At 40.9% G+C, this 24,334-nt stretch overlaps 1 protein-coding gene across 4 annotated transcripts in view; it reads left to right on the top strand.

The window, feature by feature from the left end:
• Nucleotides 1-24,334, top strand: part of LOC133376598 (TGF-beta receptor type-2-like) — a 51,858-nt gene that overhangs the window by 8,248 nt on the left and 19,276 nt on the right. The window lies entirely within an intron of this gene.

Genomic DNA, 24,334 nt, shown 5'->3' with positions numbered 1-24,334 from the left:
TTTTCTGCCAGCGTTGCAGCATCTATCAAGTTTGGCTAAGTCAAATGCCCCAGTTGAGAATAAAAGAATTTCTTGACTTTTGCTAGTTGGATAAATATCCTATGAATATTTACTAAGGTTATGTAAACTTTAATTAATTGTTGCAATTAATAAATGAAAGCTTTATTTGTAGATTAATATTTGCATATCCTTCCTCCCAATTAATGGATAATTTTAACAACAAGCAAAAAAAGTTCAGGATTGTTGAAAGGTCCACAAATGGGCAAACATGACAGTCCCTTCCTTCCTGCAGAGTTTGATGAAAAAGAAAGTTAATGATGGCTTTTAATTCCAGTTTGTATTCAAAGTCAGTACATAGTTTGCCTTTCAGAGTGAGACTAGTATGACTTCCATCTAAGAGTAAGAACTGCCCTCAAGTCAATTTAACAATGATAAGCTGAAATAAATATCAATGTTTTTCAAACTTGGAATTGTTTTACAATATTACTGATGAGCTTGGAAGCTGCTATTTTTGGAGCCACTTTTGCTCTGGAGTATTACTCTAATGTTTCATATTCTTCATATCAAAAAGAAGACTATAGAGCTGTATCCCAGTGCCAGCAAAACAACAACATAACAAAAGAGCTGCTGATAACCAACATAACAAAGGGCTGGATAGTTTTAATATATATTTGTATTCCAGATGCCTTTTGAGGCTATATGAACTCTTGAACAAGCAGATTTTGTATTAACAATTCAGTGTGCGTCATGCCAATGTAATTCTGTAAGCCTCTGAATTTATAAAAATTCAGGTTGACGATTCCATTTGGAATTACAAAGATAATACAAAATTTGTTGGCTTATGACTCAAAATACATTGGATCTATAAATAAATATTGAGAATAACATCTATTTGACTTGGTTACCTACAGTTGCTGTTTCTTGTTTAGCTGACACCCATATTTTGACATTAGGATAACAATGTTTTAAACACAGTCTTTCCTTTTAGCAATGCTTAGAACATTTATTACTTATTAAATTCTAAGTTATCTTACTCTTAAGATAAGCTTCTCTTTTGCTCATGATTTTTTGGCTTGTATACAAAGTACCACTAAATCAGGGTCTCATCAGTGCAAGGATTTCCACTTGCACAAAGGGACTTCCCACCCATGTGCCCCCTATATTGTTGTTGTTGTTATCATCATCATTGTCATTTATTAGATTTGTTAGTTACTTGTTACCCGAAGGTCTCCAAGCAACTTACAACATTGTTAAAAACAACAATAAATATATCATGCCAATAAATATATCAACAATAAAACAACAACCACCTCCATGTATTTGTTCTAGGGGTTCCCCCAACCTTCTGGAGCAGATTTGGGGAGGGGTTGGGGCACGCAAAGGGGTAGGAGAGGGGGAAAATCCCATTGTGCAAGCAGAAATCCTTCCACTGACAGGATGCATTAGCAGGACACCACGCAAAGAGAGTAACGTCATTGACAATATGTTAATTACACAACATGTAATTAACTCATTAGCTACAAGTTAAACTCTTCAGGTTAATGATAAAACCCACAAACTTTAATTTAAAATTTTTTTTCGTTTAACTTGTTGCTGATTTTATTGTAATTTTATTGTAATATTGTATTTTAATCTTGTTTTGTTCACCGCCCAGAGAGCTATTCACTATGGGCGGTTTAAAAATGAAATAAATAAATAAATAAATAAATAAATAAAATTGACCTGGAAAATAAAATATACTGGTTTTGATTGGTTGATTCTGTCACATGAAGAAGATGTGGTGCACATTCCTATCAAACAAACCAAGGCAAATAAATGTTTCTGAGGTCAGTAATAACAGCTGAAAGATTGAAAATGTGGTTATTATTTTTTAAATGCCCATTTCCTTCTAGTTTAAATACTGCAAACTGTCACAGTTTAATTGCACTTTGCAGTGCCCTATTTCTTTGATTTAAAGATCTCCACATGGTTTCAACATAGTAAGATTTGTTATGCTATAACCTTTTGCATCCAAGTATGTTTTCTGACATAGCTCCTATAGGCACATAGATATGGAAACATTTTCATGTGGCTGTTTTACATACAATTATGTGTAGTCTGGGATAGCTGCATATTGCAGAATCCCTCTTTAAGCAAGTCACGTGGATGAGTCATCCAGACACTGCATTTTCTTGCCTGAACTGTGGTTGCTTGGTAGGCCACGTGAGTGCTGTCAGGTGTTTGGGTTCATTTTACATGTTAAATTAATCTTTTTGTTCCATAACTTTTTTGTTGTTTGCTGTTGGCAATACTCACTTGTTTTTTAGAAAGAAGACAATTAGAAGATTTTTGATAGCACGCGACTCTTTCTCTTGGGCTACAATTCTAAGGGGGAGGGAAAGGGAGGACTGAAGGCAGACAAACCACCACATCAAAATGCCCTGCTGGCCCCACACTGACAGGGCAGAAGTGAGGGCAGAAGAACACTTTGGCACTCTCCCATCCTTCTTGCACTAAAAACTATTTCCATCCCATCAGGAACAGCTCCTAGGCTGGCATAATTCTCTCCAGGTTGTAGGGTCATGTCAGGGGACTGAAAAGGATTAGATCCGATCCAAGCCTTCCACTGGCATAAGCCAACTCTGCACTAGCACACTCCCTTTCTGGAGCTACTGACATAGCAACATGGGAAGCTGCTTTACCCCAAGCCAGACCATTGGTCCATCTAGCTCAGTATTGTCTACGTGGGCTGGCAGTGGCTCTCTGGGGTTTCAAGACGGGTCTCTCCCAGCCCTACCTACCTACAACGTAATGCTATATCCCAAAGGTTTAAGGAGGTTTAGTTATGGCATAGTAGTGGTAGAAAGCACATGAAGACCAATGGAAAGAGACTATGGTTCAGCAGCAGAGCCCATGCAAAGCTTTGCATACAGAAGGTCCCAATTTCAGTTTCTGGCATCTCCAGCTACAAGGGATCAGGATTTTTGTTGGAAACTCAGGAAAGCCACTGCCAGTCAGAGTACACAGTGCCAGGCTAGATGTTCAAACAATCTGACTGGTTTAAGGCAGCTTCCTATGTTCTATGGTTCTACTTTGAAATTAGAAATTCACAGCCAAAAAATGAGTGATTGGTTTTAATTAATTAAGCAGTTTTGCCCTCAACTCCCACAGCTGACTGCTTCTTTGCCCTTGATGCCCCCTTAGGTTTGCAGCAAGTCATAGTGCAGCAATCCTGTCAGTTTTGATACTCTAGACCAGCTTTTCCCAACCTGGTTCCCTCAGGATGTTGGACTACAACTCCCATCATTCCTGACCACTAGCAATGCTGGCTGGGGGTGATGGCAGGTGGGAGATCAATAACCAGGCACCTGGTTGGCCACTGTGAGAACAGGATGCTGGACTAGATGGGCCACTGGCCTGATCCAGCAGGCTCTTCTTATGTTCTTAACATCTGCAGACTCAAGGTTAGGAAAAGCTGCTCTAGGCCTATTTATTCCCTCTCATCCCCCTGTCTCACTAATTCCTTCTTGCCTCATTTCTCTGAATCCTCTGCCCATTTCATTAAGACGCCCATACCTCTATCTACCAATCCCTTAGGATTTGTGTGGGTTTTAATCCCAGCCCACCTTTTAATATCCTTGCAAACCTGGACTCCAAGCATCCTAACTGCTCCCTTTCAGCAGTTAGAATTTTTATAAGCATTCTATGCTATGACACCGGTTCAACAAATTAATATCAATGTCTTTGCTGCCTACAAGCATAATACAATACAGATTCAATATAGATTGAAATCCTCACAAAGTCTGTGGGATTGGTCATCCGATTAGAGTTTTAAAGAAAATGATGAAAACTCTTTGTGCTGTTCACATTACAACTGTAAGTCATGGAAAAGGAGGGATATTAGCTAAGAGTTTGCAAACCCAACCACTGTAACATGTAAGGAGGGGCAAACAGAGGGCCAAGAAATATGAGCCCATTAATTAATTATAAAGCAACTTTGAAAAAATACAGTTCAGTTTTCCGAGAGATTAAAACAGTATCCGTTGGCAACTTTATCAGATGCAAGGAGATGTTTGCTGGTACTACTTGATTAAGAAAAAGGGGGACCTCAAGCTTTAAACCCCTGTTCTTGCTCCTCGTTATTTATAGCCCTTTGAAAGCCGCAGATTCATCAACACAATAAAATAACAAAAAATGCTGAAAAATGCTTAGCTTAGTGAACCACAGAAGTTTGTCACTGAGCTGTAGCAGTTTCTTCCCTCTGACATCTCTTTGTTGGCTCATCAAAGTCCTTCTGCCAGATGGTAAATAGAATGCCTGCCAGAAAATTTTCAAAAGCTCCCCAGGAAGTTCATCTAAATCACCAGTAAACCATTTGCACTTAAAACAGAGCACAAACCCCAGTTGCTCAAATGTGACACAGATAACATTTCTGCCATGTATATGGTTCCAAGGATAACACTAGATTTCTTTACAGTGCCCTTTCTAATTCCTTCCCATCCACTTAGATGGATCTACAACTCCTACAGGGAAAAGAAACCATAGACAACATGAGACTCAAGAACAACTGTACATGCCCTGGTCTCATCTCGCCTAGACTACTATAATGCACTCTACGTGGGGTTAACGGTCCGGAAGCTGCAACTGGTACAGAATGCGGCGGCTTGCCTGATTAAGGGTAGCTGCCAGCAAGACCACATCACTCCAGTGCTGAAGGAGTTGCACTGGTTACCAGTTGCTTTCCGGGCCCAATTCAAGGTGTTGGTTTTGACCTTTAAAACCCTGCACAGTTTTGGCCCAGTCTATCTGGAAGAGCACCCCCAGCATCATCAATGTTGCCGCCCAACAAGATCAGCCTCAAAAGACCTTCTCTCTGTCCCACCAGTTAAAACAGCTAGACTGGTGAGAACTAGGGAGAGGGCTTTTTCAATCATGGCACCCACTCTGTGGAATTCCCTCCCAAATGACATCCGCCATGCCCCCTCCATGATGAGCTTCCGCCAGATCTTGAAAACCTGGCTCTTCAGGCAGGCTTTTGGGGCGGGTTAGGTTTTAGTGTTATTGCTGGAATTTTAAGGTTTTAATGTGAATTATATGTTTTATGTTGTACGTCGCCCAGAGTGGCTGGTAAACCAGCCAGATGGGCGACTAACAAATTTAATAAATAAATAAACTGTCACATGAGATTCTTACAGTGCAATCCTATTGGTGTCTACTCGGAATTAGTCCCATTGAGTACACTTAGGACTGCAGACTTAGGATGCTAAATTTTGGGCCCAGTGTTAAATTATTTGCTTTTGATGCATTTGTGTGGAATTGCTGAATACAGAATCTTGACTGTAATCTGCCCTAACCCCTTTCCTGTCAAATAGGAGCTTTTTTGAGCCATAGTTCTACTTAGGAATATGATTCAAGTCAACAGGGAAAGTTGCACATTTCCCTCTGGATTAGTTATGCTACAGCAAGGATGAGGAACTGGTTGAACTACAACTCCATTCCAGACTTTTGGCCAAGCTGGCTGGGACTGGTGGGAGTTGGAGTCCAAGAACATCTGGAGAGCCACAGGTTCTCCATCCCTGTGCTACAAGGCTCACAATGTCCTAAATAAGCAGCAAACTCTTGAAGAGGGCTCCTACTTCAGACAACTTTAATCTCGTTCCATCTCTAAGAGGTGATAAGATGCAATAAGGAATATATATAGCTGGATGGTTGTGACTGCACAAGGAATAACAGAATTCAGATTGCTAAGATGCTTCTTTAAAAATCCAGAGAGTCTTAACTTTCATTTATTTATAGTCTTCATTGAAGAGAACCAAAAAAACCCCATGTTAATAATTATATTAAAGGGTCACATAACAACTATTAAATATATTAATAAATGACTCAAGTTGAATGATGACAAGACGTAGTCATCACCAGTCTCAAGAATCACAACCAAACATGGCTTTCACTCTAGTATTTCTTCTCCTGTGTCACTTTGATATCCTCCCATCAGAACAGTGGTGGGGAACTCATATTTTTCTAAATAGTCTACAATAGCACCTACATTCCAAAGACGGTCCTTTTCCATTACATGTTTACCATCTATGTAGCATTAGACCCAGTGGAGGCTGTCCATTGGGGCAATTGGGGCAGTGCTCCACCAACCTCAGTCTGTCCTCACCCAAACACCACCTGTCTGCATTCTTACTCACAACCAGTCTAGGGGGTGGCAGTGCCTATCAACCTCCTGCTCTTGAGTCTCAGTTTTGCCCTTGTAGAACTCAGCAACCTTGCTTTTAACCAAGCAAAATGAACAACATTACATTATTGTGCACAGCCACCATAAACAAGCTTTAAACCTTTAGATTGCAGTCCTGAGCGCATTTACTAGGAACAAAGCCTCATTGAATGCAGTGGGACTTCTGAGTAAGCATGCATAGGATTGCACTACCAACTGCTTTATCAGCTATCAAATTGTTTCAAGGAGAAATAAGGGCATGTATTCTTTCCTTCATGAAACCACTGTGGAAAGAGATTGTTACTATAAGGAAAATTAGTTTCAAAATTTACACATCAGTTCTGTCAGAGCCCAAAGCACTCTGGTACTCCAGCAAAGTCGGAGCTCTGATTTATATGCATTCAGTCTGATGCTGAATCCAGTTCTGATCTTCAAGACTTGTCTTGATCTTGAGTACTTTGCTCATGGATTAAACTTTGGGAAACTCACACCCAATAAAAACCTGCATATCCTTCTTGGACTATAGCACACATGCAGAAGAAACATCATCCAGATCTATAGAACCCAAATAATTCACCCTTTTTCTGATCATATACAGATTTTTCCTGAGACATCATTTTACACGATATCCTCCACCTGCAGTCTGAAATGGCACGGTCCATTGTACCAGCTCTATTGTATGACAGTCTCATTATGTTTCAGGTACAGATCCAGCTTGGGAAGTATAAACAGGTGACATGATCAGTGAAGGGAACTGGGTATGTAAGGACCAGGGATTTTAAGAGCCCAGCTGGCTTATTCTAATGAACCAGAGCCAAGGCTATTAACTGATCTGTTAATTCATATGCTGCATTGTTTTGATGCATTCGTCTCTAGTACAGAGAGAGGTCTAGTTCAGGTTCTGTAAAATCCTTCACATTGCTCATCCTCATTGAGGAAACAAGGCCCCACAACCCAGTCCAACCACATGAATAGCATGAGCATAGCATGTTAAACACAAAACAAAAAGGTTTCCATCATTTATTTATTTAACAAAATGTATATACCACTTGAATGCAAAGACTTCTAAGTGGTCTATAAAAATATTAAAATTATCAACAAAATGGTTATATACATGTGATTAAAACATGTTTAAAACAATTAGAACAGCTACTAACTAAAAAGATTAAAACAGATCAACATGTTTGTCTGGAAAGTTTTGCCTACACAAAAATGTTTTAAGCAGGTTCCAAAAGGAATACAGTGAAGGAGCCTACTTGATGTCAGTAGCGAATTATCACCAAAAGAGATGGCTGTCCATGTGGATGCACATTGTTTTCTCCATGCCAGTTTGATGACAGCGACAAGAAGCGTGTTGAATTTTACGTCTCCCAAATAGACCAAAATTATCTGAGTAAGAGAGCCTACATAATAGTTGCTATCAGACAGCAGCATCAAGTGGAACCTCATTCATTCATTGGCGATCACTCGTGGCCGAGTAAGATTGTCTTCCAAGATAAGGTCTTTAACAGTGGGTCCGTAAGTGACTGTGGAGGCCAATTCTGGATCCACACAGCCTCCCACAGTGAAGACATAGGTTTCCAGATGGAAGATGGTCACAATGAGGATTTGTTTGAACCTATACCAATATCAGACACTGTTTTGCTTGCATAGCTGTCTTTTTCCCAAGTCACATCTTCTGATGCTGTGGTGGCTCCCTTTATTCTGTTCTCTTCCCACTAAATTGGCAGTCACCTCTGCCTCTTCACCATTGCTTGCACCAAATAGAATACTGAAGTTTATTGGATTAGACACTGGTGCTTTCTGTTGCCAATGAATGCAATGCAGTGTGTATGTGGCCGGAATAACTGGGCTGTTTTCAAAGATAGGAAGATGCCTGATGTATTACGAGATGGCTGTGTGCTTCACCCCTACCCAATTATATTTATAATAACATGACTATGTAAATAGGAACACTTAAACATTGTGCAGAACAAGCTTTAATGTACTGGGCTGTATACCTAAGATCAGCTAATACAGATTAACGACCTGTGGAGACGCTAGCCACCATTTTGTAGTCAATGGGTAGCAAAAGTGGGGAAAAGGAATGGATTGTTCCCCCACCAATTTCAATTTATATTTATCTTTTAAATATGGATTCTATGTGCTGCTATTCAATGACATGAGTTCTGATTAAGGCACTTAAAGCTTCCTGTTGAGCGTCTGTGGTTATTTATGCTGAATCTGATTAGGTTTTGGAAAGAACTCCACCCTTTCTCCACAAGCTATAAATAAGGCTGTAATGAAATCCAATTAAGGCTGTTATTAATGTTCACTAATAGGCGAAACAAACAACCTTGCGGTTTAAGAATGTACCTATAGCTAATAGATATTTCTATCAAATTTAAAAAGCAGGGAAATGGGACAGCTACAGTGAATGCACCAGGGGTGCAGGAGACCTGACCTCCTCTCTGACATATTGTACTGCCCTACAAATTGGTCAAAATGCAAACACAGTTTGGGTTGGTCTTTCACAGTCCAATCCACTTCCTGTGTAGCTTGGAAGAATTTGGTAACATGTGCCTCTGAGCGTATGATGAATGGTGGCAACGCCTGCCATCTCCAATGATGAAGAATTACATTTTTGTATGTTTGTTGGTGTTCTTCTTACTTTGCATCTTTCCTGTGTTACTACTGTTTCTACAGAGAATCTAACCTAGAAAAATATATTTTTCTCATTATTCATCCAAGAAATCTGTGTCAAATTTACTTTTATTAATTTCAAAGCCTTTTTATTGGTCAGTGTCATATGATGGTATAGACAGCCTTTTGTATTTCAAACTGGAGGTTATGTTCTATTTCTATTTTGGGTGCATTAACAGTTGAATCAACTGTTCAATAAGGAAACTGGTCAATATAGGAATCAAATTTATTATATAATTGGTAGCAGAAGATGGAGAAGTTCCATATTTTCTGTGAAAACAAGACCAGGAGCAGACTGCGGTACAGATCATGCACTGGTCGTATCGAAAATCAGAGTAAAGCTAAAGAAGAGCAACAAAGCAATCATAATGCCAAAATACAATTTAAATAGCATCCCAGAAGAATATAAAGATCAAATAAGGAACAGGGTTGAGGCTTTAAACTTAGGTCACAGAGAACCAGAAGAACTATGGAGTGAAGTCAGAGACATTATCAGGGAAGAATGCAAAAAGACAATACCTCTTGTTAAAAAGAGAGAAAGATCTCAATGGATGACTGAAGAAACTCTTAAAATGGTGAAAGAGAGAAGGAAAGCAAAAGCAAAAGGCAATAGAAACACGGTCAGAACCCTAAATGCAACAGTACAGCGACTAGTACGTATAGTTATTGTATAGAAATAGAAGAGGACAACAAAAAGGGAAGAACAAGAGCCCTATTTCAAAAGATTAGAGAAATTAAAGGGAAATTTAAACCATGAGTAGGGATGTTGAATAATCAACAGGGGAACACACTGACTGACCGAGATGAAATAAAAGGAAGATGGAAGCAATACACTGAAGAACTCTATAAAAGAGATGCATGGATGACAGATTCATTCATGGAGGAACCATATGATGAAGAACCAGAAATTTTAGAATGTGAGGTGAAATCTGGTCTTAAAATACTTGGAAGAAAAAAATCACCAGGAACAGATGGCATACCAACAGAGTTGCTACAAGTTACTGAGACTGAATCTGTCCAAATTTTGACAAAAAATTGTCAACAAATATGGAAAACTAAACAATGGCCCACTGACTGGAAGCCGTCAATATACACCCCAATGCCAAAGAAAGGGCATCCCAAGGAATGCTGTAATTATTGAACTATTGCCTTAATATCCCATGCAAGTAAAGTAATGCTCAATATTCTACAACAAAGGCTCTTACCATATATGGAGTGAGAAATGCCAGATGTCCAAGATGGATTTAGAAAGGGAAGAGGCACCAAAGATCATATCGCAAACATACGTTGTATAATGGAACAGACCAAGGAATTTCAGAAGAAAATCACCCTGTGCTTTATTGATTACAGCAAAGCCTTTGATTGTGTAGATCATGAAAAACTATGGAATGCTTTAAAAGAAATGGGGGTGCCACAGCATCTGATTGTCCTGATGTGGAACCTATACTCTGGACAAGAGGCTACAGTAAGGACAGAAAATGGAGATATCAATTGGTTCCCAATCTGAAAGGGTATGAGACAGGGATGTATTTTATCAGCCTATTTGTTTAATCTATATGCAGAACATATCATACGGAAAGCGGGATTGGACCAAGATGAAGGAGGCGTGAAAAATGGAGGGAGAAATATCAATAATTTAGGATATGCAGACGATACCATACTAGTAGCTGAAACCAGTAATGATTTGAAACGAATGCTGATGAAAGTTAAAGAGGACAGCACAAAAGCAGGACTACAGCTGAACGTCAAAAAGAATAAAGTAATGACAACAGAAGAGTTATGTAACTTTAGAGTTGACAATGAGGCCACTGAACTTGTCAATGATTATCAATACCTCGGCACAGACATTAACCAAAATGGAGACAATAGTCAAGAAATCAGAAGAAGGCTAGGACTGGGGAGGGCAGCTATGACAGAACTAGAAAAAGTCCTCAAATGCAAAGATGTATCACTGAACACTAAAGTCAGGATCATTCAGACCATGGTATTCCTGATCTCTATGTATGGATGTGAAAGTTGGACAGTGAAAAAAGCGGATATGAGAAAAGTCAACTCATTTGAAATGTGGTGTTGGAGGAGAGCTTTGCGCATACCATGTACCGTGAAAAAGACAAATAATTGGGTTTTGGAACAAATTAAACCAGAACTGTCACTAAAAGCTAAAATGATGAAACTGAGGTTATCATACTTTGGACACATAATGAGAAGACATGATTCACTAGGAAAGACAATAATGCTGGGAAAAACAGAAGGAAGTAGAAAAAGTGGAAGACCAAACAAGAGATGGATTGATTCCATAAAGGAAGACCTGAGCTGACAAGATCTGAACAGGGTGGTTCATGACAGATGCTATTGGAGGTCACTGATTCATAGGGTCGCCATAAGTCGTAATCAACTTGAAGGCACATAACAACAACAACAGTTGAATCTCAAACTCCAGTTTGATGTAAAATCAGGCTGATTATAATATGTTACTACTTAAGCAATGAATCTAGCTGTTGGAAAAAATAAACTTGGCCTGCCCAAGATGCATGTTTTCAGCCTGCTATGCTTAAACTACTTCACTTAAAGAAAGGTGGGCATGGTCAATTAAAAACATAGAGTACACCTAGAATTTTGGTTGAATATATTTTACCTCCCACTGTTTTATCTTGTGCAAACTGAGACACTCCTCATGTCCATTGGAAACTATTCTGCAGAATAGTCAGTGCCATTATTTCACAATTGTTTTTGGAGTTGTTTTAGTGTTGCAAAGTGCTGCTGTACTTCACATATTCACAGAAACAGAACCAAAAGAAAATGATTTAATATAGGAAACATCACTAAAATTGCAAAGTAACGTATTTAAAGTGACTATCTGAACTATATCAACTGTCTTAATATTGTTGCTTCCTCCCTGCTAAACAAGATCAGCACAATACTTGTCTTGTTTCTGTTATTTGGGCTGATTGCAGGTGTTGCCACCTAGAGCTGCCCCTAGGCACCGGGAAGTGGGGCAGTTGCCCCTGGCCCCGTGCTTTGGGGGCCCTGCGCTTGGTGGCCGCAACAGCAAGCCACGGGGGGAGAGAGCCGCCTCCGCGAAGATCATAGTTGTCGCCGCAGCAGACTTCCTTCTGCTGCAGTGAAGAAACGGCTCACTGCAGCGTGCTCCTGACGGCCACAGTAGCAAGCTGCGAGGAGATATAGCCATGTGAAGAACAAAGCCTCAGTTGGTGGGCGAAGTAGTGGCTCAGAAAAGGAGGAAGTCGCCGCCGCTGTCCCCCCAGAGCAAAATGAATAGGGGGGAAATCCAAGGAGCAGAGGCAGCACAAACAGCCCCACAATCCCCAAAAATAAAGCAGGACAAAAAAGAACAGGAACAAGTGGGGGGGATTTAACAACTGCCCCAACCAGCCCAAAACTATCTCAAAAGAAAATTCAAAGGGAAAAAAGGAGGGGAAAACAACTCGAAGCAGAAGCAAAACCAAACCAACCCCCCAGTCACAACACACGCTCTCACAGCAACAGAAGTTAAACAGTAAACTGTAAGGAAAACGGAAAATGCAAGGTGAAGGAAGAAGGGGGGGGGGAACTGGACACAAAACCAAACAACCCCCCTGTTGACACACTCGCACACACAACTTTCACAAGTTAAACACTAAAACCTTCACAGTATGCACTGAGATAACAGCCTCGGACGAAGGCAAGAATGAATAAGAAATGGATATGGAACAGGTTGACTAGAGGCCTATTCTCTGAAGTGAAGGTAATCATATTTGTATTTAATAGGTTGTTAGTCTCACATGTAAATATTATAATTACATATATTCGTAAATAAAATCTCTCTCTCTCTCTCTCTCTCTCTCTCAATATATATATAGAGAGAGATAAAGAATGTGGGGGCCCCCAACTATGCTTTTGCCCTGGGCCCCACACATGCTAAGGGCGAGCCTGTTGCCACCACTCACCATAAGCTCAAAGGCACATGTTACCAAATTCTTCCAAGCTACACAGGAAGTGGATTGGACTGTGAAACACCAACCCAAAATGTGTTTGCATTTTTACAAATTTGTAGGGCAGTATCTCAGAGAGGAGGTAATTCACTATAGCTGCCAAATTTTCCTGTTTTTTAAAGTATGATACAAATATCTGTTGGCTACAGGTACATTCTTAAACTGCAAGGTTTTTTTAACCTGTTAGTGAATTTCTCTGCCTTTTAATCCAGGAGATAAGAAATGTGATCCTGTGCAAGTTTGACTGATCATTTGCATGCTTATTGAGTTCAGTGGGATTTACTCCATTACAGTCATGCTTGGGACAGGTGAAACTGACCACAGGGGGATGGGGAGGGGAGAGGAGGAAGAGCAGGGGTAGGGGAGGAAGGGGAGAGAGGAGGAGGGGGATTGGAGGTGGAGGGCAGGTTTGATTATTTGCATGTTTTTTGAGTTCAGTCAGGGGCGCCACTACGCAGGTGCAGGGAGTGCGGACCGCACCCGGGTGACACCGAGAGGGGGGTGACACCCAGAGCCGCCCCTAGCTCTCCTTTTGCTGGCGGTGCCCACTACCAAGGCCGGTTTTAAAGGGCAGCCAGGGCACTGGCCCGAAGGCCCCAGAGCTACAGGAGCCCCTGAGGGGCCCTCCACTCCCCTTCCACAATCCGCGCACCGCCCCGCACCCCTGCACGGCCCCCCTACCTGTCTACAGTAGTCTTTACCATTGCCCTTAAATAAGATGGCACCCGCAGTTTCCCTAAGGTACTGAAGCCACTGCCACCATCTTAGTTGATGGCAGAGATGTGCATGTACGCACGCGCACTCACATCCACCCACCCACCCACCGGGGGGCCAGGGCAAGCTGATGCCCAAAGGCCCCCGCATGCCTGGAGCCGGCCCTGGGTGACACCATGAGTTATCGCACCGGGTGACACCAACCCTAGTGACAGTGAGATTTACTCCTGTGAAATCATGCTTAGGATAGGTAAAACTAACCTGGGGAAAGGGCAGGAAGGGGAGGGAGAAGGGAGGGAGGGAGAGGGAGAGGAGGGGGAGAGATTGGGCAGTTGGGCACTGCACAGAGGGGAAGCCCCTTTCCTTTCCAAAAGGAAAACATTGAGAACAGTATCATTGTTTTTCAGCATTTCCCCCACCAGACCTTTATTCCACTTTAGACAGTCATGGCTTCCCCCAAAGTATCCTGGGAAGTGTAGTTAGTGAAGGATGCTGAGAGTTGCCTGGAGATGCCCTAATTCCCTTACAGAGCTACAATTCCCAGAAAACCAGCTCACTGCTAAACCACTGTGGTCAGTGGAGCTCTGTCAGCGGAATAGGAGTCTTCTCTCAGCATCCTTCACAAACTACACTTCCCAGGATTCTTTGAGGGAAGCCATGACTGTCTCAAGTGAAATCAAAGTCTGGTGTGGGTGCAGCCCTCTGATTAGTCAAGCAGCCCAGCAGCTGTGAGTCTGACTTTTAGAATACTGGCAATTTATTCTTACTGAGCGTTGACTTTAATGCTAAATTCCTTAAATTAATTAAAAACCAGCCAGGCATTTTTTAAACTTTTAAACTGCAGAAGAGGAAGGTCAGAGTATGGGGCAAGGTCAGTAATAGGATTACAGGTACTCTGTGAACATGGCTGATTTTTAATTAATTTCAATAGATTATGAGAACTCTGACAGAAAAAAAGTCCAAAAGGAGTCTGAGTTTTTCCTCTCTCTTTTAACACTTTGACTATTTATTCTCTCTGACTGTTTTGTGTATCACCATGAAAACGTAGAGTGTTGTTAAACAGGCATTTCTGAGTTCAGGACTATAAGTTTTGTAAGGTTTTGTTTTGAAATGAGCTTATGGGAAGCATCAGAATGGCATGGGGTATTTTATTTTCAATTTAACATTGCAGAATGAGAAAAATCCATGCTGGATATAGTATACATACTGCCACTCTCGTGGCTGTATAATGAACTGTTTCAGTTCAGTATCTATACCAGTAATTCCAAAACCATTTCCCAGGAGAGGTTAGTATACTGTGAGAGGATGGCCTGCAGGCCTCAAGAGAGAAATAGTTAAACATTTCTTCCTGTGAACCCAAAGTTTCCACCCAGAAAAGAGGCTGGAATAGTGCATTATGAGTTCCTGGCCAAGGAGTAGGTTCCTCCTAACATTATGTCTGTAATATTCTCCATATGAGGGCAGGACCAGTCCTACCTGACTGAAAATGGGCAGAGCCTGCCATTAGACAGAGTGAGGTCCCCTCCTTAGGTAGCATATTTTGGATGTAATGAAAGGGCAGCAAATTGTTAGTTATTTAATTTGTTCTTATATTTTTACTGGAGAGGCACTTGTGGGATTTGGAGGGAAGGTTTAGGTGCCAAAATAACCTGGCTGGCCTTGGATGCTAATATGCACCTTGATTTGGTGAAGGGAGCACCATCTACTGCAGCATAATGTCTTGTGCCAGCCCTGGAGAACAGTGTAGGTTTATTAATTTTTCTGAAAACAACTGCTGAAAGAAAATCGATTACTGCAGCCTTTCCCAACCTTTGGGTCCCCAGATGTTGCTGGACTATAGTTCACCTAATTCCTGTCCACTGGCCATGCTGGCTGGGGCTGATGGGAGTTGTAGTCAAGCAACACCCGGGGACATTAAGTTTGGGAAAGGCTGGACTAGTGAATGTGCCTTCATGAAGTATGATTTGTGTTTAGTTATCTGAATACTTTCAATGATATTCAAGGGATCTGAATAATTTAATATCAACAGGAGTGATGTTTTCTTACTGATACATTGAGAATACAAAATGGAATTAAGTGTCAAGTTTCTTCAGTGTCCGTTAGCTAATCTTTGAAGCACTGTGTAACTTCCTTCTTTAGCAATTTTAATCTGCAATCCTTTTTAATCATGATCACTTGAAAAAAGTTGGAGAACGTCCTAGATGGTTTCAGTGGAACTGACATTTTTATGCTTTCCTATGTAAAATAAATAACTCCCTGAAAATGGAAAACTACAACAGCAGGGAGAGGCTACAAACCTTCCCCCCGGTATGCTAGTTTGCTATTTGCAGAGAGTTCTTTACTTAGGGGAGGATTTGAAATATATATTCTTAGCCTACAGTAAAGAATAGTCTAGTCCCTCTCTTCCAGCTCATACTTGCAGGTGCAGTAGATTCAGTCTCATCTGACACTTTTGATCTTTCAAAAACAGGCCACAGTACAAGCTACTTGAAAGGTGTTCAGAAATACAGTTACATCATTGATGTTAAGAAGTGTTCCCCCATCTGACTAAAACAAATTCACTGTGATGAAAACCCTGGTAACAGCCTAAGAGATGTTAGGCTGATGAGAATACATTCCCTTGAGCTATGGACTCTCATAGACCTGTCGACTCCTTCAGCACTAGGATATAAGTTCTGTGCTTTGACTTCAAGTGGGAAGATTTTGCATTGCTGTTTCAGTTACTTTTAGTTTCTCAAACAGGAACATTAAGAAGAAATGTGCTGACTGGAAATTATTGGATACACATGGAAGAATCAACAACACTGGAGCTTAAGCCATCCCAGAAGCATATTTCTTAAAGGGAGATGCCTTGCCTATGTGTCATTAGACACAGCTGTCAGATAAATTGAAGACAGACCAATATGGAAGCAGGGACAACATGTGGCTTAGGAACACTCTACGGAAAATTTCGGCTTCATCAAATCTTGGTCTTACCCTTATCTCTTACTGCCAATTGTGTCTTAGTGCCAGGAGACACTGTCAAAATCCATATGATAATTATATGCAATTAGGTAATTTTAGACTCTGGACTTAAAGTCTTACAGCCCCGCCCCCTTTAGATGGCAATCTGTATTCACTTACTTCAAAATGTGGTAAGCCAGCTCTTCTGCCCCAAAGTCCTGCCCTGACTGCACCACTGTGTACAGAATACACCATGTTGTGAAAAGACCCGATAGTGTTAAACAATATATAAGAACATGAGAGCAGTCCCCTGGATCAGGCCTATGGTCCATCTTGGCCAGCATCCTGTTCTTACAGTGGCCAACCAGATGCCCATCGTAAGCCCACAAGCAGGACCTGAGTACAAGAGGACTCTCCCCTACTGCGGTTTCCAGCAACTGATATTTGGAAGCATACTGTCTCCAACTATGGAGGGACAGCATACCCATCATGGCTAGTAGCCATTGATAGGCATACCCTCCATGGTCTAATCCCCTTTTAAAGCCATCCAAGTTGGTGGCCATTAATACCTCCTGCGTGAACAAATTCTATAGTTTAATTATGTGCTCTGTGAAGAAATACTTTATTTTGTCAGTCCTGAATCTTCCAACATTCAGCTTCACTAGGTGTCCACGAGTTCTGGTATTATGAGAGAGGGAGAAAACATTTTCTGTATCCACTTTCTCCATGCCATGCATAATTTTCTACACTTTTGTCATGTCACCTCTTACTTGCCTTTTCTGTTAACAACCCCCCCAATGCTACAACCTTTCCTCATAGGAGAGTCACTCCATCCCCTTGATTTTTTATATAAATTCAGGGAGTAAGCAAATATTTCATCTGGCCACAACTGTACTTTGCCAGCAACCTACAAATAGAAATACAGCTACTATCTCCTCATGTGTAGAACTTACTCCACATTAACTTTTTTTCCCTATGGTTGCATTTCTGTGTATATCATTGTGTGCAGGAACTGGCAGCATGAACTGGCCCTTAGTATTTACATATGAATCTCTAGTGTCCATCATGGGAGCATTAAAAAAATGAAGCCAATGCATTGGCAAATAAGATATAAATCAGGGGATTCACTTTTCCCACTTAAGGGGCCCCATAGAAAAGTCCATTAATGGGAGATAACCCCAAATCAAACCAGGAACACATCCAAGTATTGAGTATTGTTATTATTATTATTATTTGATTTATATCCCGTCCTTCCTCCCAGCATTAAAACAAAACAACGTTAAAAACATTTTTTAAAAAGCTTTAAAAACATATTTTAAAAAGGGTTAAAAACATTACTAAAAAACATAGTAACAAGCAATTCTAACACAGACTGTGTGTGTAATTTTTAAAAATGAGACATATACAGCATAATGTTGGTTCTGAGCTGTATACTCTCTTCCACCCAAAAAATCATCACCAGCTGAGCCATCAAGATGAGTCCCAGATGTTTACTAGCTTTCCCATGTCATCATCTGCAATTTGCAACTGACTTTTAATTGCTTAACATCCTAATTAGTGAAAATATTTCCTTCTCTTTCAGTCTCTTTCCTTCCTTTTGTCTTTCACTTTCTCTCTCCTCTCCCTCACCACTCCTTTCTTTTTAAACGATGCTGGTACCATCTCAGCTCAGGATAAGATGCACTTGAGGGTCACAGCTGATGAAGTGAAAACTAAAGTGCTAGGGATTAGTTTTCAAGACAATTACAAATATCTCCCTCAGAAGTCTCCAAATCGCCAGGGCATCAGACAAAATAGTTATGTGGAAGGACACCATCAAGGACTTGCTGTTCTGTTTCCCTCTCTTTTGGATTGCATCCGGGGGCTTTAACAGATGATTCCCCAGTCCTGGCAAAGCATAGGGCAGCACTAGATTTGAAGAGATACCACCCTTCCTATAAAACCTAACACCAGAACTATTTTTATCATTTTGGCGCTGGTGGCAACAGAGAATGCTGAATCAATATTTATGGAAGATCTAGCCCAGGCACATGATGCAACAACCTTGCTGAAAATAAGCTAGTTTAGAACTTGTGTCTATGCGTGGATGGGAGACTCCCATGGAATGGTTCCTTGAGTTCTATAATGGGAATAAAAGTGGGGTATAAATGTAATAAAGAATTATTTAACATTCTTTAATTGCAACGGCAAATTAGGGTTGGAACTTTAACTTGAAGGTGGGAAATACTAATCAGCCTTCCCCAACCTGATGCTCTCGAGATGTTTTGCACTACAGGTCCCACCATCCCTGACCATTGGCCATGCTGCTGGGAGTTGTAGTCCGAAACATCTTGAGGTAACCATGTCGGGAAGGCTGGTATAAACCACTTATGAATCCAAATGTAACATTATCACTAAGTTACAAAAGTTTTCAGTGAGAGGTTCTTGCAAACTTGGTTTATCGTGTGATTCCACTATCTGTTTTGGAGGCAAGTTTTTGCATAGGAGACCAACTTCTTTAGTAAAAATCAGAGCAAGAAACTTGCTAAAACTATGATTAGAACTTTGTGTCCCTGGACTATTAGCTTGTAGTTTAACTGCCACATCACTCATCTTTATCCCTAATTAAACCCAGATGACTGCTTTCAATGTTAATACTCAGATAATTTAATAAAGCTGCACAGGCAGTAAAGTAACAATAAGCTTCTCCAAGAAGCTTTCCAGATGTTCCAGAGGCAAATGCAAAGCATCTAAATAAAAAGTTGGGAAAGCAAAACTTGGAACAAACTGTAAAATAATTAAATATGAGAATGAGCTCTCCAAGAATAAATTGAAGACATAAGAGTGGTGGTAGCCAACAATGATACTGCTAGTCAACATTATTGCAAACTCACACACACACAAATCTGAATTCAGCAATCAGAGGATTATTTCAAACACTGTCTCTTTTGTAATGCAAAATATTATTTTATGCATCAGGAAATGGAATGGGAGATTCATTGCTGGTTGCCAGAAGCAGAGGAGTTCTCAGAACAATAACAGGTCAAATCTGAATATTCTTTGGAAGAACAGCATGATAATCAGAACCAGAGATTTGGGCCTGGTTTTTAGCTTCTGAAAGAGCACCCACTGACTCTCTCCTATTGAATTCATTATTGACTCTTACTGGTATATGAAAGTGTTCTGCCTTATTCCAATTATTCTCAAACTGTTGAGCCTTGCTGTTGAGCCTATAAGCTTCTAGTAGGAAGTGCTAGGAACCTTGATAGTAGCAGGATTTCACTTTTGGACGATAAGTTATCACATCCAAAAGTGTACTTGGAGGTTGCTTTATACAATTATGAGATATCACCCTCTCCCTACCATATAGGGATATAAAGGATATATATAGGGATATATAGGCTTCCCCCAGGCACCTGGTTGGCCACTGTGAGAACAGGATGCTGGACTAGATGGGCCACTGGCCTGATCCAGCAGGCTCTTCTTATGTTCTTATGTTCTTAAATCAAATAATAAATAAATATAGGTCTTATTGTGTGCCTCTATCAACTCAAAAACGTCAGTGGAAGTAACTGACCAGCTCCTACATTATTGCCTGGTCACTATACACCCCTTGCTCCAACCACAACTTCAACCCAACTGGGCTCACAGTTGTACTTTACCAACATCACTGTATGAAGCATTTTCCTAAAGTCTCAGCACTGGACCACATTCATCCTCCTCTTTTAAATCATTAGCAAATGCCCTAATTCACACCCCAAAGCTACTGTTTTTATTCATCAAGCTCCTTCAGCTAGGTTTCTGTAGGTATCCTATCTCCATACATTTCTTATTAATGCTTCAAAATGTCCTGAAAGTTAGCTCAGGTGAAGCAGATAAATACACTGGCTCCTTGCCCTATTATATATTACTTTACTATTCCCATTTGATCCTTATTAACAGGAACCTGTTTTAAAGTTTTTTAATTGTGTTTTAAATTGTTTTTAAAAGATGTGTTTTTAAATTTGTATATTTGTTTTAATGTTTTTAGTTACTGTAAACTGCCCAGAGAGCTTCAGCTATGGGGCGGTATATAAATACAATAAATAAATAAATAAATAAACCTGTAAAATTCTCATTGCTTGTATCTTACTATTTTCCTACCTCTAGATCCTCTTTTACCTTTAGAACATTCTACTTTTAGGTTTAATTGGCTATCTTGAGGGACAGATGCTTTGTTTTTCAACTGTCCTCTTTGCCAAGGATAGTATGTCTCTTTGTTGATCTTTTGTTGGGACCATAGCAAGAAAGGAGGCTTCATATTAACAACCCCCCTCCAGCAACTATTAGCACCTGGGGGAAAAGCCAGTGGGAGCTCCCCCTGTCCCCAGGGACTAACAACAGCTGGGTTGAAGGAATACATTTTTCATTGGGAAGGTGGTGGAGGAGAAAAGGATTAAACATCCCTAAATACTGCAATCCAAACAATTATCAAGCCCGCTTGCATCTGCTATTAATTAAAAAACAGCACTCTGGATATATGGTTTGTAATATGTATGGTGTTGCATCTAGTTTTGCTTTTAGATTGTAATGCACCCCCTGAATCTCTCTGTCACTGCATTGTGGGAAGGCTTCTCTTCGTTTTCCCCCAAGAGTTCACCCAACAACACAAATGCATTTTCCCACCCACATTTGGTTTGGTTTGATCCAAGTCATTGTACTTCATAAGAGACCAATTAATAACAGCAAATATAAATAGCCCAACATAGATGGACAATAACAGGGGAGGTGCCAGCAACACCAGCCTTGAAAAGTCAGTCCATGGAAGGTAGCCTTCCACCAAATCTTACTAAGCCATCAATGCACACAAACCTCTGTTGGTCGTTTCTGGCGTCCTGAAAGAGAAAGAGAAGAAAGGAAAAGTACCAGTTCTCTTCTAGTTCATAATGGCTTTCCTGCCTGGTCATTTGGAAGTGGTTTGACTCACCTAAGGCAACCAGAGGAATTATCTTTTGTGTGGAGGTCACCTGATATAAAAATATTTATAAAAATAAATAAATACATATATTTTGAGGGCCTGCATATACATATATAATACATGGACTTTTTTTGTGCCACCATGATTATCTCTGTCTCCATACTTCTGGCTTTAATTTATTATTATCATTTCAAAAATAATTTTTAAAAATATGAGCTACTTGAGACCTTAAAGTCACTCCTTAATTTAAGAGTCATCCAAAAAAGTTTCCCCATTATCACCTCAATCTCTGAGAAAGTTTACATAAAAAACAGAGGATCTTAGCCCATGTCCATCCCATATTCTGTCTTGATCCTTGAGGCAATCATGTTGCCTTAATTTGTTATTCTGCTGTTTTTGATCTCCTCCAGCTCTGGGCTATGCCAGATAGAAGTTTGGTCAACACAAATGTTTGTGTGAGAGAAGGCCTATCTATCTATCTATCTATCTATCTATCTATCTATCTATCTATCTATCTATCTATCTATCTATCTATCTATCTATCTATCTATCTATCTATCTATCTATCTATCTATCTATCTATCTTTGCCTACCTTTTACCCAAAGGTCCCAAGGCGAGTCATAACAGTTTTAAAATACATCATTAAAAACAGCTAAAACAACAATCACATCACACAAAAAATAGGGTGGGTCCTAAAAATATCTCTCTCAGGTGTCAAAAGCCAGGGTAAAGAGGTGCATCTTCAACATTCGCCAAAAACTGTACAGTGAAGTTGCCAGCTGCCCCTTGGTGGGGAGAGAGTAACACAACTTAGGGGCTACTACAAAGAATACCCTCTCCTGGGCTGCCACCCGCCAAGCTTCTGAAGGTGGCAAAACTACTAAAAGGGATCTGCTGATCTCAACACCCAAGAGGGTCTGTAGGGAAGGATGCGGTCCTTCAGATATTTGGGACTTGTCATTTAGGGCTTTAAATGCTAATGGGAGCACCTTGAATTGAGCCCGGAAACAAACTGGCAACCAATGCAGGTGCTTTAAAACAGGGGTTATACAAGTTCTAAAGGAAACCCCAGCCAGTAATCTGGTTGCTGCATTTTGAATCAGTTGAAGTTTCTGAGTCGTCTTCAAGGGCGGCCCCATGTAGAGTGCATTGCAATAATCTAATATGGAAGTTACCAGTGAATGGAGTAATGTGGCTAAATCATCACTACCCAAAAGGAGCCAAAGCTGGTGAACCATTCAGAGCTGGAAAAAGGTAGTCCTGAGGCCACCTGAGTCTCCAGTGACAATGTTGTATCCAGGAATACCTCCAAGCTACTCCTTCCAAGGAAAAGCAATCCCCATCCTAGACAGGCTGCCTCCCCACCTCCCAGACATGAGGACTCTGGACATATAACACCTCTGTCTTTCCAGGATTAAGCCTCAGTTTATTGGCCCACATCCAGCCTATCACTGCTTCCAACACCAGTTCAACACCTCAGCTGCCTCTCCTGGTTCAGATGGAATAGAGCTGGGTGTCATCTGCATATTGATGGCACCAAATCTCCTTATGACAGCTCCCAGTGGCTTCATATAGATCAGCCTTTCCCAACCTTTGGGTCCTCAACGTTGTTGAACTACAACTCCCATCAGCCCCAGCCAGCATGACCAATGGCCAGGAATGATGGGAATTGTAGTCCAGCAACATCTGGGGACCCAAAGGTTAGAAAAAGCTGATATAGATGTTAAATAGCTTGGGTGTCCCTGCATAACACCACAGGACAGTTCCCATGGTGCTGTACAATAGCCTTCCATAATTACTTTTTGGAAGCAGCTCTGGAGGTATGAGCGGAACCACTGAAGCACACTGCCCCCATCCCTACCTCCCTGAGACACTCCAGAAGGATACTATGGTCAACAGTATCAAAAGCTGCTGGAATAGATTCAAGTAATCAGTTTCCTCTAAGCATGCTTGAAGCTGGACTGCTACCTTCTTCTCAAGCACCTTGACCCAAAAGGGGATAGTTGCCACTGGGCGATAGTTGTTCCAACACTTCTGGGTCCAGGGAGGTCCTCTTAAGGAGGGAATCTACCACCATCTCCTTCAAATCAGATGGCTCCTTCTCCTCCTCCTCCTCCAGTGAAGCATTAATCACTTCCTGGTCCCACCCAGTCAATCCCTTACGGCTAGCTCTAAGAAGCCAAGATGGGCAAGGATCAAGGGGGCAGGAAGGCAGCCACACTTCTTCAAGCAGTTTATCCACATCCTCAGTCCGCAATAATCAAAACTGATCCAATACAGATGGAACAGACAGACAGTGCTCTGAACTCCTCTGTTGGACTTGCTTTAATTGTGGCATTCACCTCTGACCAGATCTGAGTGATTTTGTCCCTAAAGTGCCTTGCAAAGTTGTTGCTACAGCAAGCCTCCAATGGTGTCAGAGTGACGTCTTTGCTTGATCCTATTCCTGCTCATGTTAAAAGGCAATCTGAAGAGCAATAAGCACATGAAATGGCCCAGAGCAGTCCTTAGGCCACAGCATCATATATACAATATTGTTATTCTTGGTCCATGTATCTTAGAAGAAAAATGCTCCAAGGGTGTAGAACTTACCAGGTTCAGTTTCCTTTGAAAGGAGGTCAGTGGAGGCTTATGGTGTTTTGTAATTTCTGAGTTCATTTACAAATATACAGGCTGAACATAGGTGAAGAGATAGCTGAAATGCTACAAAAGGCAGCCTAAGTCCACATCAGATCTCCAGAGAGAGACTGCCAACCCCAAATGCTGTTGGCTTACAGAGCCCCAGAACACACCTCTCTGTCTGTCTCACTTAGCTCTCAGTCTCTGACTCAAACTACATTTCCTATTATCTTTACACACACAACATC

Source organism: Rhineura floridana, chromosome 2, assembly GCF_030035675.1.
Source record: "Rhineura floridana isolate rRhiFlo1 chromosome 2, rRhiFlo1.hap2, whole genome shotgun sequence".
NCBI lineage: Eukaryota > Metazoa > Chordata > Lepidosauria > Squamata > Rhineuridae > Rhineura > Rhineura floridana.
Note: the sequence above shows the minus strand (reverse complement) of the source record. Positions and strands in the feature narration are given on the sequence as shown.